At 46.6% G+C, this 18,133-nt stretch overlaps 1 long non-coding RNA gene across 2 annotated transcripts in view; it reads right to left on the bottom strand.

Moving 5' to 3' along the window:
* LOC310766698 overlaps positions 1–18,133 on the bottom strand; it is a 52,210-nt gene that overhangs the window by 16,530 nt on the left and 17,547 nt on the right. Inside the window, exons 2-4 of one of the 2 annotated variants that reach the window (XR_014550370.1) lie at positions 10,438–10,630; positions 10,143–10,214; positions 4,596–5,703 (exon numbers count right to left, since the gene is read on the bottom strand). This is a non-coding gene — a long non-coding RNA (uncharacterized lncRNA). Of the gene's footprint in view, positions 1–4,595; positions 5,704–10,142; positions 10,215–10,437; positions 10,631–18,133 lie in introns of those variants that run through there. The other variant, XR_014550369.1, reaches the window with a different exon arrangement.

An 18,133-nucleotide genomic window follows, 5' to 3' on the forward strand; every position in this document is an offset into this window, starting at 1 on the left:
CTGGGAGCTGGCTCAGTCATGACACCGGATGAGATGGCCCTCCAGGCCTCCAAATAAGTGGCACGTCCACCAAGTCATGGAGGTCCATATCTCAGCGGCTAGAGCATCTGCCTTTCGTGATGAAGGTCCCAAGCTCAGTCCCCAATGGCATCTCCTGGCATGGCTCAGAAAGAACCTATTTATCTACTTGCACTTTGATGTGCTTTCAAACTGCTAGGTTGGCAGGAGCAGGGACTGAGCAACGGCAGCTCACCCCGTTGCGGGAATTCGAACCGCCGACCTTCTGATCAGCAAGTCCTAGGCTCTGTGGTTTAACCCACAGCGCCACCCGCGTCCCAGATCCATGTGTACATATTTGTAACTAAGTCTGTCTTCAGGGATCACACTGTGCTCTGCCTGATGTAAGTAAACCTCTTTTATTGACTTTGAATAAGATTGTTGCGCATTTGGTCTTTTAAGAGGGATTCAAGGGAACTTACCAGGAACGTACAATTCAATCTGAGACAGACTGAATTGTACAATAATGAGAGGCTCACACGAGCCTGCAACCAGCTATCTGCTGTGCTGTGAAAAGGGGAATGCACTCTGCTAAGCAAAGGAACTTGCTAGCACAAGTTAGGAAGGGTATTAATAAACAATATATCCTCTCCTGGCACCCTGAACATTCCCACAGTCTGAACCCTGGAGATCCGCAGTGTAGACAAGACAGAGCTAGCAGGACCAGTGATCTGACTCACTATGTGGCCACTTTCTGCATTCCCTACACACCAAGCCCCATCATGATCAGAAGATGTGGTCTTGATGTTTGAGGAGCACTGTGTGAAGCCCCAAAATGTGACACACCTGGGGACGCCTGAGTGCAAAACAAGACAGCGGGGTGCTTACTGGGAGCCGCAATACCAACCTGATTTGTTTTGATTTTAAAAGGGGGCAGATCTGCTATAAATGACCTCTCTTTCTTCCTATGAGAGCCTAGCCTCCTCCTGAACTGAAAGGGTCCCTGCTAAAAACAACACTGTAGAACTTTGCCGCAAAAGCTGATACATTTTTATTAATACAAGGCAACTAATTAGCTGTCCCCAACTTGTCATCATCTGCATAGTGCACAACCACTTTCGTTAATTGGGGCTTGCTGGAGCGGTGAATTTTTAAACTTGTTGATTGGCGAGGGGTGCCAGAAAAGGAGGAAGGATGAAGAGGGTGGCGGGAGAGGCAGAAGAGAAGGGGGCAAAGAGAGGGAAGCTTTCCTTGCTCCCTCATAACATGAGAACTCGTGAAAATCCAATGGAGCTGAATATTCAACAATGGATTTAAAGTTTAAAAATGCAGTAGGCATATAAACACATAAAGACTTTAAGATAGACTACCATAGAGAAATGACCCAGAGTCGCCTGTGGATCCGAGTTTGGGAATTTTCTTAACAAACTATATTGTGTGTTGTTGTTGTTTAGTCGTTTAGTCATGTCCGACTCTTCATGATCCCATGGACCAGAGCACGCCAGGCACTCCTGTCTTCCACTGTCTCCTGCAGTTTGGTCAGACTCATGTTTGTAGCTTCGAGAACACTGTCCAACCATCTTGTCCTCTGTCGTCCCCTTCTCCTTGTGTCCTCCATCTTTCCCAGCATCAGGGTTTTTTCCAGGGAGTCTTCTCTTCTCATGAGGTGGCCAAAGTATTGGAGCCTCAATTTCACGATCTGTCCTTCCAGTGAGCACTCAGGGCTGATTTCCTTAAGAATGGAGAGGTTTGATATTCTTGCAGTCCATGGGACTCTCAAGAGTCTCCTCCAGCACCATAATTCAAAAGCATCCATTCTTCGGCGATCAGCCTTCTTTATGGTCCAGCTCTAACTTCCATACATCACTACTGGGAAAACCATGGCTTTAACTATACGGACCTTTGTTGTCAAGGTGATGTCTCTGCTTTTTAAGATGCTGTCTAGGTTTGTCATTGTTTTTCTCCCAAGAAGCAGGCGTCTTTTAATTTCGTGACTGCTGTCACCATCTGCAGTGATCATGGAGCCCAAGAAAGTAAAATCTCTCACTGCCTCCATTTCTTCCCCTTCTATTTGCCAGGAGGTGATGGGACCAGTGGCCATGATCTTCGTTTTTTTGATGTTGAGCTTCAGACCATATTTTGTGCTCTCCTTTTTCACCGACTTTAAAAGGTTCTTTAATTCCTCCTCACTTTCTGCCATCAAGGTTGTGCCATCTGCATATCTGAGGTTGTTGATATTTCTTCCGGCGATCTTAATTCCGGCTTGGGATTCATCCAGCCCAGCCTTTCGCATGATAAATTCTGCATATAAGTTAAATAAGCAGGGAGACAATATACAGCCTTGCTGTACTCCTTTCCCAATTTTGAACCAATCAGTTGTTCCATATCCAGTTCTAACTGTAGCTTCTTGTCCCACACAGAGATTTCTCAGGAGACAGATGAGATGATCAGGCACTCCCATTTCTTTAAGAACTTGCCATAGTTTGCTGTGGTCGACACAGTCAAAGGCTTTTGCATAGTCAATGAAGCAGAAGTAGATGTCTTTCTGGAACTCTCTAGCTTTCTCCATAATCCAGCACATGTTTGCAATTTGGTCTCTGGTTCCTCTGCCCCTTCGAAATCCAGCTTGCACTTCTGGGAGTTCTCGGTCCACATACTGCTTAAGCCTGCCTTGTAGAATTTTAAGCATAACCTTACTAGCGTGTGAAATGAGTGCAATTGTGCAGTAGTTGGAGCATTCTTTGGCACTGCCCTTCTTTGGGATTGGGATGTAGACTGATCTTCTCCAATCCTCTGGCCACTGCTGAGTTTTCCAAATTTCCTGGCATATTGAGTGAAGCACCTTGACAGCACCATCGTTTAAAATTTTAAATAGTTCAGCTGGAATACCATCACTTCCACTGGCCTTGTTATTAGCAGTGCTTTCTAAGGCCCATTTGACTTCACTCTCCAGGATGTCTGGCTCAAGGTCAGCAACCACACTACCTGGAGTGTACGAGACACCCATTTCTTTCTGGTATAATTCCTCTATATTGTGTAGTACCACAAAAAAATGTCTGGGAAAACCTGGACATATGGCAACCCATGCCAGAAGTGCTATTTAAAAATAAATAGTTCAAAAACTTTAATTCTTTTGAGATTTAGCCACAACTTTGGCCAATATAGCTATCTATCCATCTCAAGAACCTTACCCCCCCAAAAAAAGCTCAACAACAAATTTTGCATCCCTTTTTGAAATATGGTAACTCTTTGGAATATCTGGTTGACCACTGTGAGAAGACAAGACTGGACTGGAAAGGCCATTGTCTTGACACAGCAGGATCTTCTTACGTTCATAGATTCTTATCACCAATTAATCTCAACCCCATTACACCGGAAGATGCGTTGACCTGCCATTCTGAGCTCTAGGCAGAGAGCGGCCGCCTCTCTCCCAGCGTCAGGATCTTAGCAATGAAATAACACCTTGATCTGCGCTTTGGAGGAAGGACAGAAAGCAATAATGGTGTTTTATGAGGCTCTGGCCCACTTCAGTCACGGAAGGTGCTGGAAATGATTCAAGCTCCTTCTCGCTGGCGGCAGCAAGGCGGCTAATCTGAACATGGCACCGTTATACATCAGTGAAAACATCTTTTGTGCAAGGATAACAAAGGGGATATTTATTGCACCCATTACTCAGTGGCAGCTCAGCCCTTCTCCGTGTGTCCCAGGCCTGCTCTAATCTGCCTGGAAGGCTGGACCTGGAGAGATTATTGATTGCGAGGAAACAAAACCAGGACAGTCCCTGTGTGCCTCGTGCTGGGACAGAGGAGGCACCCAGAGAAGGAAGGAAGGAAGGAAGGAACCAAGGTGCCATTCAGAGATTATGGCTTGCTTGCTTCACAGAATCTTAATTGTTCATAAAATCGTAGAATTGGAAGGCACCCAAATAGCCATCTAGTCCAACCCTCTGTAGGGTGGGAATCTCAGCTAAAGGACCCAAGACAGATGCCCATCCAACTGTTGCTTAAAATCCTCCAAGAAAGGAGAATCCACCATCTTCCGAGGGAGTCTGTTCCACCATTGAACAGTTCTTACCTGCAGAAAGTTCTTCCTAAACATTTAGTCATTTGAATCCATTGGTTTGGGTCCTCCCCTCTGGAGCAGCAGAAACCAAGCTTGTGACAAGTGAGAGCATTTCGGGTCTTTGAAGATGCCTATCTTATCTCCTCTCAGTCCCCTCTTTCCCAGGATAAAAGTCCCCAGCTCCCTCAACCATTCCTCATCAGGCTTGGTTTCCAGGCCGTTGGTCATCTTGGTCACCCTCCTCTGCACACCTTCCAGCTTGTATAAAGGTAAAGGTAAAGGGCCCCCTGACCATTAGGTGCTGTCGTGGCCGACTTTGGGGTTGTGGCGCTCATCTCACTTTACTGGCCGAGGGAGCCGGCGTACAGCTTCCGGGTCATGTGGCCAGCATGACTAAGCCGCTTCTGGCGAACCAGAGCAGCGCACGGAAATGCCGTTTACCTTCCTGCTGGAGCGGTACCTATTTATCTACTTGCACTTTGACGTGCTTTCGAACTGCTAGGTTGGCAGGAGCCGGGACCGAGCAACGGGCTTGTATATATATATTCTATATATGCTCCAAAAATAATACATGCCATGTTTGTTTCAAAGTCCTTCATAAGTTCTCATTTTCTACTGCCTTGTTTTGGAGGGTACTTTTCAGTTCCAGTTATCTGAAAGTTGTCAGGGGCTTAATTTATTTCCTTATGGTTTTAATCCTACCCCTGAGGCTGATGGTGGATAATACAATTTATCCTTGATTAGCTCCACTTCTTTGTCACAATAATTATGTGAGGCAAGTTGTTCCTGTTCCCTTTTTACGGGTGCAGAATCTGTCCTCAGAGGACCATCGAAGGCCATCTGCGGAAGGAGCAGGAGGCGTGAACTGCCATTTTCTAGGTCAACATCACATCCCCCTGAAAGGTATGGGACACCGTTTCGTGCTTGGGAAGAATCATGTTCTTTCAGAAAGGATTCTATTGAGAATGTGCCCTTTTTATATTTTCCTCGCAACACAAGGCTTAATAATACACTTGCACAGCTTCCCTCTAATGTTCTGCAGGGGAGGGTTTCTCCACGCGACCGTGAAGGCCCATTGCGGGTCCACACACCAACCCGTAGCTGCTGTGCCGAAAGTAGAGGCGATGGAATTAATTTCCGGCTAATTGGAAGGTCTAGCACAGGAGTGAGTAATGCTCTACCCACACTGCAAATTTCAGGGGAGAAAATGATGCTTTTCTCTGTGGGGATTGTAGCTGCGACAAAGCCAATCGCTAGGAAAAGTGGGGGCTCCTTGACTGTTACAGCGCATGAATTAGCCCCTGCAAAGATTAAGTAAGGCCCTGAGCAATAAATCTGGATGCTCTACCAGGACTGCAGTCCTCCCCATTTCAAAAAAGTATTTCTGGACGTGATGACAATGGCCATACTCTCTAGGTCGGGGAAAATCCCCCACACTGTGGGTTTATGTTGCAGTTCCTGTTTCCAAGGGGAGTTTGAGTAGAGCCAGAATTAACTGAGTGGGGATGAATTAATTCTTCTGCTTCCAAGGTTTCGTAGAATCATAGAATTGTCGAGGTGGAAGGGACCCCAAGGGTCATCCAGGCCAACCCTCTGCATAGCAGGAATCTCAGCTGAAGAGTTCCTGACAGGTGACCATCCTACCTGTGGGGGAAGAAAAAAACTCCAATGGAGGAGAGTCCACCACCTTTGAGATCATAGAGTCACAGAATCCTAGAACTGTAGATTGGCAAGGGACCCAGGGGGCATCTAGTCCAACTCTCTGTGTTTCAGGAATCATAGCCAAAAGTCTCCTGGCAGATGACCATCTAACCTCTGTGTTCAGAAGCCTCAAAGGAAGGCGTGTCCACCACCTTCCAAGATGGGAGAGTAATGATCTGGCCTAGCTCAGGGGTACACCATCTGCTTTACCTGCAGAAATCCAAGCTCAGTCCTTGCTGGGATCTTCAGGTGGGGCTTCCTGATAAGACTCCCTGAACCTCGCAATGAATTTCTCTTAGGCTTACTCTTCATTTGTTGTTGTTGAGTCGTTTAGTCGTGTCCGACTCTTCGTGACCCCATGGACGAGAGCACGCCAGGACCTCTTGTCTTCCACTGCCTCCCACAGTTTGGTCAAACTCATGCTGGTAGCTTCCAGAACACTGTCCAACCACCTCGTCCTCTGTCGTCCACTTCTCCTTGTGCCCTCCATCTTTCCCAACATCAGGGTCTTTTCCAGGGAGTCTTCTCTTCTCATGAGGTGGCCAAAGTCTTGGAGCCTCAGCTTCAGGATCTGTTCTTCCAGTGAGCACTGATTTACTTCAGAATGGATCGGTTTGATCTTCTTGCAGTCCATGGGACTCTCAAGAGTCTCCTCCAGCACCAGAATTCAAAAGCATCAATTCTTTGGCGATCAGCCTTCTTGATGGTCCAGCTCTCACTTCCATACATCATTACTGGGAAAACCATAGCTTTAACTATATGGACCTTTGTCGGTAAGGTGATGTCTCTGCTTTTTAAGATGCTGTCTAGGTTTGTCTTACTCTTCATAGTGTGGGCCTAAACTGAAAGCTCTCTCTTTGAACTCTGCTTGGTAATGCATTATTGAATAAATTCTGACCAGTTGGGAACTCGGTGTGAGGCTCCATACTGGAACCATCAAGGAGAACCTCTCCTACAGACCCTGCAGAGCAATTGACAGTCACTGTGGACAATACTGAGCTATGTATGTTCAGGAAAATCCAGCTTCCTATAGCCTTACGTGCCTAAGAAGACATCTTTCCTTATGGTTTTACTGCAAGCAAAGGGTATATAAATCTTGTGAAATAAAATAAAACAAGCCATCAGTAGCTGGGCTCTTAATCATCTCCCAGCTCTGTGACTCCTTCTTCGGTTGGACCACGGCCCCTTCCCGGCCATACATCTAAATATATATATATCGGCAAGGCCCTTTCCTCTTAATTCATCTTTTCCATCACCATTTTACAAACTGTCATCTTACAGCTTTTTCCATTTGCCTTTTCAGAAATTCCATTAAGAGCAATATTAAAAGCCTCCAATTTCACTGTATCGGTAACTAAGCAAAAAATGTTGTGGAATCTTAAGGTGCAGACTGTAAAATAAATGCGTTTTTAATGCTCCCCCTCATTATTTTGAAGATTCACTCGCACGCCTCAACGTTTAGTACTTAAAAGAGGTTGCTTATCCATAAACTGCCATTTTATACCTTTGCTTATGGTGTACTTTGTGCTAGTCTATTTCAGTTTATTTTATACCTGAGGAATCTAAATCGTGTGGCATTTAGCTCTCTTTCTTCTGTTGCTTTTTCCTTCTCTCCCAAAAGACGTTTGCTGTCCAGAGAATGGCCATGGCTCCATCCGTGGGTATTTCAGCAGCCTCGTGGCAGCTCTGGGGTGCCTGATATGATGAAGGCAGCCCCCAATTCCCTTCCTCCCAGCACCCCATTTCAGCCAGGAGGGGCCAAGAGGCCAGACAAATGTGAGCAGAATGTGTGGGGTGGATTGGGGCAGGGAGAAGGGAACCAGGCAAAAAGGGGTTGACAATGGCTGGTGGACCCTTAGGCCTGATGGAGGTGCCATAACTATCTTTTGCTAAGGTTGGGGGAAGTGTCAATGGGGGAATGTGATCCGTACTTCTAGGAGGACAAAGATGTCTCCCCTACAGAGCCCATAATAATATTAATACTAATAATACTAGGAGACTCTGGAGAGTCCCATGGACTGCAAGGAGATCAAACCGATCCATTCTGAAGTTACCGCAATATACTCTCCATTGAGTGAGAGCTGGACCATAAAGAAGGCTGATCGCCAAAGAATGGATGCTTTTGAATTCTGGTGCTGGAGGAGACTCTTGAGAGCCCCATGGACTGCAAGAAGATCAAACCTATCCATTCTGAAGGAAATCAGCCCTGAGTGCTCACTGGAAGGACAGATCCTGAAGCTGAGGCTCCAAGACTTTGGCCACCTCATGAGAAGAGAAGACTCCCTGGAAAAGACCCTGAAGTTGGGAAAGATGGAGGGCACAAGGAGAAGGGGACAACAGAGGACGAGATGGTTGGACAATGTTCTCGAAGCTACTAGCATGTGTTTGACCAAACTGCAGGAGGCAGTGGAAGACAGGAGTGCCTGGCGTGCTCTGGTCCAGGGGGTCACGAAGAGTCGGACACGACTAAACGACTAAATAACAACAACTAATAATACCCTGTCCATCTGACTGGGCTTTCCCAGCCACTCTGGGCAGCTTCCAGCAAAATAATAAAAATGTCAAACATTAACATTTACCTGTTCTATGTCGATGGGGGGGGGGGTTCTGTTAAACTCGTTGTCAATAGGCAGGGAGTTCCAAGGTGTTGAATGCTGATGCAGACACCCCAAGGGTCCCAATTTCCCAGGGACAGTCCCAGAATCACAAAAGCCACCCCGGCCTCCCTCTTGATCCCAGAATGTCTCTATCCCCCCCCCCCAGGGCTGCCATCCTCCAGGGGGAGGATGAGTCAGTGCTTGTCCTGAGCCCTGCTGGTGGTTGTGGCGGCTGCGAGGGGGCACCCCATAGCCTCCCCACTGCTGCCCCTGCCAACCTCTTTCCTACAGGAGAATCCCGGAATTAGCCAATCACGTGGGGCCCATTGTGTAGATAATGTATATAAAGCAGATATCGTGGGGGAACTTCCATTCCCCCCCACCACCACTATGAGCTGAATAAAGAGCATGAAATCCACTCTTGATTCTGAGTATATTTTAGAGAGCAAGCGAGGAGGAGGAGGAGATCCTGTCTTTTCCACCAAGGCCCAGACTGGCTGGATGCACTGGCTTTGATGGGCAGACAGGGGGCAGGGCTCCGGGGGGGGGGGGGGCGAGAGAAAGAAGGAAGGAGAAGCCCTTGCTGAAATTTATTTATTGGTATGTACTTTCCTTTTTGTAAATCTACCAAAGAGCAGAGCAGAGCAAAACAAAACAAAACAAAACATTAGGAGGTTTTTTCAGGTCAGTGGAGGGCAAGTGTCCTGTGTCCCATTGGTGAAACTGTCTCTCATGTCTTGCTACGCTGCCGTTTCTACGGGGATCTACGCTCGGTATTTATCACCCCTGTTATACAAAAATCTCCAAATGGGTACAAACTCCAATGTTTAAAACTCCTGGTAGAGGACAAGGATCCAGAGATCACGCTAAGGGTGGCCAAATTCTGTGTGACTGCCATAAAACTTAGGGAACAAGCTGTACTACCAAAATGATTAAGGTTTTAAATGATAATTTTAGGTTATATTTTGGTGACCAAGATTTATTTTTTTAAAAAAACAACTGCCGCTATATTTGAATTGTCTCTGTTATATCCAATTGCAATTCAATATATTCCTGTTGTTTTATGATTTCCCTGATATTGTAAGTGACCCGGAACTGGTCTGTGACCATAATAGTAAAATTCAAATTCATTGGTGAAGTGGTGATGGCACTCATCCTTCTTCTGATAGGAAATGCTATGGGGGGGACAGACGAAAAGGGGGTTCGATGAGGGTCAGTTGGGGGGGTGAGAAATGTCCCTATTTACATCTGAGGAACACTGCAGGGTATGTTGCTGAGTGAAAAGACTGAGTTCTTACAGATGTGGAACCTGCAGTTTGTGGCCTCTTTCGTGGTGCCAGTTCTGCCCATCCAAGCCGCCGCAAGGGCACTTGTGGGGCAAAGCCGTCTCACACGAAAGAGGCCTGCTGCCCTTTTTAAATGTGCATGGGGGGGTGTTAATGGGTTGTTTTTATTTCGATTATGTATGTCGTGTTTTTATATTGTGGTTTTATGTTGCAACCACCCTCACACCGATGGGTGTAGGGTGGTACATAAATTTAAATAATAATAATAATTTAATAATAATAATAATAATAATAATAATAATAATAATAATTGCAGGATAAGCAGCATTTGGGAGGTTTCACTGAGTGGGCAGTAGCAGCCCCTTGTAGAGAAGCCCATCTCATGGCTGTTCAATTTGGGGAATGATCTGGGGGGCTGGGAAGGACCCAGTTTTCCATGAATGCAGAGAAGCTGGGAGAGGTCACCTTCTGAACCGTCGTGTCCTCCAGCTGAACTCACCCACAGACAGATTGCACAGGTCTGGGAGTCATGATGGCACCATCATTTCACTGAGAAGACGGCCAGCTGGCTCTGGGGCAAAAAGGAAGAAAGAGAGAGACTTCAGAAAGGCTGGTGGAAAATGCCTTTATATTAATTTATATAATAAGTTGCCCAACACTTATCCTGAAGGCTTATTCTTCGTGCGTTATGATGGCAAAACGTTTAAGGGGCGGCAGTGAATCAGCGTGGAAATGAAGCAAAATGCCCTCAAGGGAAGAGGAATTAGCATCAGAATATCCTCGCTAAAGCTCACCTCTGGATTGTAGAACACAGCAATAGCAAATCCGCTGCCTTTTAAAGCTGATTTCAATTCCTTCGCTCAGCCCAGCAAAGGAATCATTACCAGGAAGCTCAGCCGATTGGGAGAAGAATCAGAGGCCATTATTTTAAGGAGCATGATCTGACTTGACCCGCACAGATGAAGACGTTCCTTTGCATTTCCAACTCTCTGTCACCAGAAAAAGAAGAAGACATGGCTTAAAAAAATAAAAATCTACATGTAGAATTCTTATAAGAATTCTAAGGTCCCAAATAAAAAATATACGTCCATAAATGTACAATGCAAACACATACATAAGTGTATAAACCATGTGTCTGAAATGGTGTTGTTGTTTAGTCGTTTAGTCGTGTCCGCCTCTTCGTGACCCCCTGGACCAGAGCATGCCAGGCCCCCTTGTCTTCCACTGTCTCCCACAGTTTGGTCAGACTCATGTTTGTAGCTTCGAGAACACTGTCCAACCATCTGGTCCTCTGTCGTCTCCTTCTCCTTTAAGCAGAGGCTTGACAGCCATATGTCAGGAGTGCTCTGATGGTGTTTCCTGCTTGGCAGGGGGTTGGACTCGATGGCCCTTGTGGTCTCTTCCAACTCTATGATTCTATGATTCTATGATTCTATGATTCTATTCCTTGTGCCCTCCATCTTTCCCAACATCAGGGTCTTTTCCAGGGAGTCTTCTCTTCTCCTGAGGTGGCCAAAGTCTTGGAGCCTCCGCTTCAGGATCTGTCCTTCCAGTGAGCACTCAGGGCTGATTTCCTTCAGAATGGAGAGGTTGGATCTTCTTGCAGTCCATGGGACTCTCCAGAGTCTCCTCCAGCACCAGAATTCAAAAGCATCTATTCTTCGGCGATCAGCCTTCTTTATGGTCCAGCTCTCACTTCCATACATCACTACTGGGAAAACCATAGCTTTAACTATACTGACCTTTGTTGGCAAGGTGATGTCTCCCCTTTTTCAGATGCTGTCTAGGTTTGTCATTGCTTTTCTCTCAAGAAGCAGGCGTCTTTTAATTTCATGACTGCTGTCACCACCTGCAGTGATCATGGAGCCCAAGAAGGTGGTACAGGAGAGCAATCCTGAAGTCATTTTGACTCTCCCAATTGACCTCAATATATTTCTCTCAGTGAGGAAGGAAATGGGAAAACCTTCCCTTTGTCTTTCTGCTTACAAATCCTGTTTTCAGAGCCTATTTGTGTATGAATAGGGTGAGCCTGTGACCTGGATTCAGGAATTAAAATATTTACCATCACAAATGAATGGCCAGGCTGCCCAGGTAATGCAGTCAGTGACCATTAACTGTTATCCTGGCAAACAGGATTTCTGCTGCAGACCACCTCCTTCTGTGACCTATGTATGGTGTGGTTTTTTTTTTTTTGGGGGGGGGGGTGTCTTGAGCTACAGGGCGGGCAATTTCAAAAGTCAATATAAGGGCTTGCACACCTTTGTTCTGGGTCCCTCCTCCCTCCCACGTGTGGTGATTGAGGACCCTGTTGCAACAGGTTAATAAAGATCAGGCTTACTAGCTGCTTTGCTTCTCAATATTCTCTGGTTGGGCTCTGTTATTTTCTCCTACCAATAGGGAACCTACTTAAGGACTCTATAGGGGCTCTTGGGTACCCCATAAGGGGAAAGGAGCAGTTTTTTCCCCCTATAACACTGCCCTGGATCATTTTGGTTGTCCTTTTTGGAACCTTCTCCAAATTTGCAATATCCTTTCTGAGAGGAGGCAACCAGAATTGCACATAGGGTTCCAAGGGCAGCTGCACTGTAGGCTCATAGAACATCATGATGATATGGGCATACTTGGAGATGGTGCTAGGGTCCTTCCTGTTGAGCCGGGTCTGCTTGCAGAAGGTCTCAGGTTTAACCCCTTGCTTCACTGCAGAGAGCTTGGATAGCCAACACCAGAGGAGACAATACTGGAAAAGAGGATGCACAATGATATTTTGAGGACTGCCTAGAACATGGGTAGGCAAACTAAGGCCCGGGGGCCAGATCTGACCCAATCGCCTTCTAAATCAGTCCGGGAATCAGTGTGTTCTTACATGAGTAGAATGTGTGCTTTTATTTTAATGCACCTCTGGGTTATTTGTGGGGCCTAGGAATTCGTTCATAATTTTTTTCCCAAAATGTAGTCTGCCCCCGGCCCACAAGGTCGACCAGCCCCCTGCTGAAAAAGTTTGCCAACCCCTGGCCTAGAAAGTTCAAAGGGATCCAGTTCCTCCTTGAGGTCTTCCAGGGTTCCAGGGCATTAAGAAGCAAGAAGCAGAGTCTGGTTCTTCCCATTCTGCAAAACTTGTGGCACTGACTCGTTTACTAAAACTGCTCCCTTTTCCCCAGACGTGCAGTGACTTGCTCTCCCCACACTGAAACACAAGGTTCCCTCCCTTAAATGGCTTCTTTGGTGAACTATTATGGGGTACGTAGCTTAAGAGTCAGGAAATATAATTGGCTAATTCACACCGGCAGATAATTATGGTTCAGGCAGAGCTGCCTTTGTTGAGGAATTTAATAATGTGATGGTGAAGGAGTCAACAAAATTAGGATAATAACCCAATTATCCCTTAAGTCTGGACTACTTATTTACTGGGCCAGGACTGAGGAGATATTGGGGTGAGGGGGTTACAGGTGTCCAGTGCAAAAGTGCAGAGCCCCCAAGTGCCGCTAGAACACGTTACGCTAGAACTTGGGACTCGCCCAACAAAGCTGAGAAGGAGGTGATTCAGGACATGCAAAAGGAAGGACTTCTTTTTCACATAATAATACATATAATCCAATAGCCCCAGTTTTACAGGGTGAGGCTTATGCAGTGATGATGCAGGACAGAGCCTCCTCAGTGGTGGCACCATAATCAGGGAGCAATGTCAGTGCCAACATTTTTGCCATTTTGACGCCAAGTAAACCCTACTTCTCTCCTCACGTTTTATAGGTTTTTTAATGAGGGTCCATTTTTGTCTCTTCTTCCGTGTGTTATAGCTGTTCTTAGCTGTCTCTCTCTGCTGGTACAGTTTGATGCAGGGTTGCCAACTTGGGGGCCCAGGTAAGCCCCAACCTGCATAATCAATCACACCATTTGAATGGGAATGCCCATCAGCTTTAAGCCTCTCAAATATTTTAATGTGGAGACCAAAGACCCCACAACCACTAGGAGTTAGCTCCTATGGTTTGAAGCTACCCCACAACACAGGAATCTTGGCTCAAGAATCCCTGGCAGGTGGCCATCCAATCTCTGCTTAAAAACCTCCAGTGAAAGGGAGTCCACCATCCTCTGAGGAAGTCCCTTCCACCATCAAGCAGCTCTTGCCCTCAGAAAGTTCTTGCTAATGTTCAGTTTTAAGACAGCATCTTAAAAAGCAGAGACATCACCTTGCCAACAAAGGCCTGTATAGTCAAAGCTATGGTTTTCCCAGTAGTGATGTATGGAAGTGAGAGCTGGACCATCAAGAAGGCTGATCGCCGAAGAATGGATGCCTTTGAATTATGGACTGCAAGAAGATCAAACTGATCCATTCTGAAGGAAATCAGCCCTGAGTGGTCACTGGAAGGACAGATCCTGAAGCTGAGGCTCCAATACTTTGGCCGCCTCATGAGAAGAGAAGACTCCCTGGAAAAGACCCTGATGCTGGGAAAGATGGAGGGTGCAAGGAGAAGGGGACAACAGAGGATGAAATGGTGGGACAGTGTTCTCGAAGCTATCAGCATGAGTTTGACCAAACTGCGGGAGGCAGTGGAAGACAGGAGTGCCTGGCGTGCTCTGGTCCAGGGGGTCACGAAGAGGCGGACACGACTGAACGACTAAACAACAACAATGTTCATTTGGAATCTCCTTTCTTGTCATTTGAATCCATTGGTTGTCTTCCCTGGAGAGCAGAAAGATTCTTGCTCCATATTCTGTGCAAAAGCCCATCTGACACTGGAGGAGAGCTATCCTATCTCCTTTTATCCAGGCTAAACACCCCCCAACTCCCTCCTGGTTGGCATTGATTTGTCTTGGGAGACAATGTCATTTGAAGCTATTGATTTGAGTCCTACCCTTCAGAGCAGGAGAAATCAAACTTGCTCCATCTTCCATGTGACAGCCCGAAAGGTATTTGGCTATCCTATCTCCTCTCCATCTCCTCTTTCCAGGCTAAACATACCCAGTTCTTTAAACCGTTCCTCGTAAGGCTTAATTTCCAGATCCTTGACCATCTTGGTTGCCCTCCTCTGTACACATTCCAGCTTGTCAACATCCTTCTTAAATTGTGGTGCCCAGAATTGGACACAGGACTCCAGGTGGGGTCTGATCAAGGCAAAATAGAGCAGTACAATTCCTTTCTTTGATGACAAGAGAGAGAGAGATGATGAGGGTCAAGAAAACCCCTGGAACAATGCGTGGTGGGAGAAATGGAGGACTGAGATCCCTGCATTGCAGAGGATTGGACCAGATGACCCTTTGGGTCTCTTACAGCTCTACTGTTCCATGATCCTATGCTGTGTCACGGGGAAGCCAAAATGCTTGGGGCGTTGGCCTTATCACAACGTTGAATGCCTCCTCTGTACTACTGCAACAGCAACATGCAGGAAGCCATGGTTCAGGGCAAGCGGCCACGCCATGTCCTCCTCCACTCGTGGGGCTGCCTTGCTCTTCATCTCCACTGGGGGGTTATTTAAAGATATCTCTAAGGCCATCACAAGGCTCTTTCTTGACAGTGTGCAAGTTGGCCTCTTCCATGGAGGGCAGCAATCAGGATCCCATTGTCCCCTCTCAACAGAAGGGCTTGCGAGATGTGTGCATCATCAGCCTGCACGTTGGGGGGGGGGAGAGAGAAGAAAGGGAGGGGAAATCATCCCCCAAAGATGAAGCATGGAAAGGAGCTGGTTCACAACATCATTCCGCTTGTTTAGCAAAGCTGAAAGTAATTTCAGTGCCGATTCAGCAAACGGGAGGCCAGCGAGGCGTGAAACGTTGTCCGTTTTGTCTTCTGGTATGTGCTGACTTGGCTTAGTCAAAAGGAGAACGATTATGGCTCCATGTTTATTTGATGCTGGAGGGGTGTCGAGGGAGCCCGACTGCCTCCTGGGGAAACCCGCAACCCCACTCTCTGTGCTCTCCAGGGAAGACTCTCCTCGTGTACCTTGAGCTCCTCAGAAAAGTCCTGCAGCATCAGGCCAGTGAGTCCAGTGTCCTGTTCTCACAGTGGCCAACCAGATGCCTCTTGGGAAACCTGCAAGCAGGACTTTAGCACAAGTGCAATGCTCCCCTCCTGTGGAGCAGCCTCTGCTTAACAATCTCCAAGGAAGGAGAGTCCACCACCTTCCAACAGAGTCTGTTCCACTGCTGAACAGCCAGTGGACTTGTAATCTGGGGAACCGGGTTCGCTTCCCCGCTTCTCCACCTGCAGCTGGTGGGTGACCTTGGGCCAGTCACGCTTCTCTGAAGTCTCTCAGCCTAAATCACCTCACAGATTGTTTGTTTTGGGGGAGGAAGGGAAAAGGAGATTTTGAGCTGATTTGAGACTCCTTCGGGTAGTGATAAAGCTGAATATCAAATCCAAACTTCTCTTCTTCTTCTTCTTCTTCTTCTTCTTCTTCTTCTTCTTCTTCTTCTTGTTCTCCCTCAGAAAGTCCTTCCTGAAAATCCTGCCCTTTGGACAGAGGACAGACTCCCTCTGAGCAAGGTCGGTTCTCCTTCCTTTGAGGTTTTAAAACAGAGGATGGTTGGCAATTTGTTAGGGATTTTTTTTTACCTGTGATTCTGCATTGCAGGGGTTGGACTAGAGGAGCTTTGGGGTCCCTTCCAACTCTGCATATGACGCTGTGAGTTTTATGACTGTGAGTCTTAAATATGGCAGCAACATATGATGCTCCTGATCTTGGTAAACAAACTGTTATAAGAAAAAACCTGCTCCTTTTCCCTTATGGGGTACCCAAGAGCCCATATGGAGTCCTTAAGTAGGTTCCCTATTGGTAGGAGAAAATAACAGAGGCTAACCAGAGAATATTGAGAAGCAAAGCAGCTAGTAAGCCTGATCTTTATTGAACTGTTGCAACAGGGTCCTCACTCACCACGCGCAGGAGGGAGGAGCAACCCAGAACAATGGCTTGCAAGCCCCTATAACTGCCCACCCTGTAGCTCAAGACCACCCCCCAAAACATCACACATACATCACATTTCTACAGCAGAAATCCTGTCTGCCAGGATAACTATTAATGGTCACTGACTGCATTACCTGGGCATCCTGTCCATTCTTTTGTGATGGTAAATATTTTAATTCCTGAATCCAGGTCACAGGCTCACCCTATTTGTGTACAAATATGCCCTAAAGACAGGATCTGAAAGCAGAAAAACAAAGGGAAGGCTTTCTCATTTCCTCCATCCTTACAGAGAAATATATTGAGGTCAATTTGGGAGAGTCAAATTGGTTTGGGAAAGTCAAAATGACTTCAGGATTGCTCTCCTGTACTATTTCAGACACGTGGTTTATACACTTATGCATGTGTTTGCCTTATACATCGATGAACGTTTATTTTATATTTGGGACTGTAGAATTCATATAATAGCAGGGAATGACTTCCTTATGAAGAAAGGCCCCTTCCAACACTACATTTCTTCTTCTTTGGCGATCCCTCGTAGCCGAGTAAGATTGTCTTCCATAAACACGCTTTTAACAATGAGTCCGTAAGTGACTGTGGAGGCCAATTCTGGATCCACACATCCTTCCACAGTGGGAACATTGGTTTCCGGGCGTGAGTTGATCACAGTGAGGGTTTGCCAAGCATGCCTTCCTCTTAGCACGTTTCTCCCTTGCGTCCTGAGTTCGAGTGTCTTCAAAGCCCATGACACCTTTGGTCAAGGCTGTTCTCCAACTGGAGCGCTCGCAGGCCAGTATTTCCCAATTGGTGGTGTTTATACCACATTTTTTTAGATTTGCCTTGAGAGAGTCTTTAAACCTCCTTTGTTGAGCACCAGTATTACACTTTCCATTTTTAAGTTCAGAATAGAGTAGTTCCTTTGGAAGATGATCATCAGGCATCTGCACAACATGACCAGTCCAACGAAGTTGGTGTTGAAGAATCATTGCTTTGACATGGGTGGTCTTTGCTTCTTCCTGTACACTGGCATTAGTTCACCTGTCTTCCCAGATGATGTGAAAAATTTTCGGAGACACCATTGATGGAATCTTTTGAGGAGTTGGAGATGGCGTTTATAAGTGGTCCATGTTTCACAAGCAGACAGTAAGGTTGGTAGTGCAATAGCTTTGTAAACAAGCATTTTGGTTTCTCCGTGAATGTCCTGGTCCACAAACACTCTGCGCTTCAGTTGGGAGAAAGCTGCACTTGCAGAGCTCAGGCGATGCTGAATTTGGGCATCAATGTTGGCCCTCGTGGAAAGAGAACTGCCCAGGTAGGAGAAGCGATCGGCATGGCTACAGTTCTATGACTGCATGGGCCTCTTATGTTTTTAATGAGGAGGCACATAGAGGAGCTGCCTGTTCTTCTCCCACCCGCCAGTTTCCCTACCACCAACACTCTTCCCCACCATTACCATCCCCCCTCCTCCTTTGACCATGCAGCGCAACCCGGGTGCGAATCCTGCTTCCACCCTGACTCTGCACATTGGAGGAGAGCGACATTGGGAATCCACTGGACATCTCTGGTTCTGCCTTCATTTGCATCTCATCTGCTGGAA

This window comes from Podarcis filfolensis, assembly GCF_964270895.1.
Source record: "Podarcis filfolensis genome assembly, chromosome: 1".
NCBI lineage: Eukaryota > Metazoa > Chordata > Lepidosauria > Squamata > Lacertidae > Podarcis > Podarcis filfolensis.